This window comes from Octodon degus, unplaced genomic scaffold (assembly GCF_000260255.1).
Source record: "Octodon degus isolate 3935 unplaced genomic scaffold, OctDeg1.0 scaffold00005, whole genome shotgun sequence".
Lineage (NCBI taxonomy): Eukaryota > Metazoa > Chordata > Mammalia > Rodentia > Octodontidae > Octodon > Octodon degus.
In genome coordinates this window covers 12,274,725-12,276,193 of record NW_004524581.1, presented here as the reverse complement: position 1 = coordinate 12,276,193, position 1,469 = coordinate 12,274,725, and the positions used below count along the sequence as shown (strand labels likewise).

General features: G+C 33.4%; 1 protein-coding gene across 4 annotated transcripts in view; it reads right to left on the bottom strand.

The window, feature by feature from the left end:
• Oit3 (oncoprotein induced transcript 3) overlaps positions 1–1,469 on the bottom strand; it is a 29,532-nt gene that overhangs the window by 12,611 nt on the left and 15,452 nt on the right. The window lies entirely within an intron of this gene.

Sequence of the window (1,469 nt, the reverse complement as noted above, 5' to 3'; positions counted from 1 at the left end):
TGTGTGTGTGTGTGTGTGTGTGTGTGTGTGTGTGTGTGTGGCCAGCTCAGCCCACCAGGGGGCGCGACTGGCTGGCATGTGGTGCTGGGGGATCAAACCGTGGTCCCTGTGCTTTTCCAAGCTTGTTCCAAATAGGTGCTTTAGACCACTGAGCCATCTCTCCAGCCCCCAGGGTACTTATTTTTAAAGAAGATTCAATTATTTAATACCCCAAAGGAGAAACAAATTTGTTTAGACTATCAATAAAATTTAAGGATTACTAGTAGAAATATTAATCCTACAGTTTAATGCATATATAATTTTTATCCTTTTCTTAATTTTTTTTCATTTATGGTTATTAAGTTTTATGAATATAGATTAACTGTAATAGTTCCAATAAAGTACTCATGAATGTTCCTCATGGACCATTTCATTAATATTCAAATATGCAAAACTTATTACATGAAATAATTATGATTTAAGGATTATTCAGGACATTACCCTTATTCAACAAAATTTAAAATGTATTTAGTCTTTTTGTAAAGGAGAAAAGTTTAATATTCTGGTAATTTTCCCTTAGAAATACAGACTTTTTGTATAGAATAAATTGTGGGCACTAGCCATAATTTTTCCTTTTGGAGTAGTATTTTATGTTTTTTTGGGGTTTTTTTGAGTCAGGATTTCATTATGTAATTCAAGCTGCTCTTGAATTAACTATGTAGCCCAGGTTGGCCTCAAATTTGCAGCAATCCTCCTTCCTCAGTCTCCTGAGTTCTGGGATCACAGGTATGTACCACCGCATCCAGCCTGTTATTATTTTGCATATTACAAAAAGAAAATGAGTTCTTGTAAGCAGCACTATAGCTCTATGAATGCCCAAGTCCAATTATCCTGTGGGAAAAATTGTCTGTCCGCTGTAAACATGAACACTTCAGCGTTTCTCTTTCCATGTCACACTCTGCTAAGTATCATGAGAACTCAGATTTATGACAGCAGAAGTGATGACATTTCAGCTATGATAACTTGCAAAATGCGCCTTAGGGAAGGGACATTATTTAAGTTTCATATAATAGTAGATCATTGAAATGTCACATGGAGCCTCATAGTGTATAGAAAACTGAATTTGACAATGTATTAATGAATAAATGAATGATGATTTAAAAAAAAAGAAAAAAGAAATGTCACATGGTATCCTATAAATATGTACAATTATTGTCAATGAAAAAATAAAAATAAAACAATAATCATAGACAATTTTCATTTCAATTGTGAGATATACATTAGGTTTTCTTTTTGTTACTTAATCATATAAAATGTACTTAGCATCTTTGCTATTAAAAGTAATTCATTTTATCTTTAAAAAATGTATTTCTCGCCAGTAAATATGAAGCACACAGATGGGAATGGCTTCATGTATAGCAATCCTCCAAATTCCAGGACAGTAAGACTCACAGGTTAGAAACTTGTTAGAAACTCAGGCTCTAAGGCCT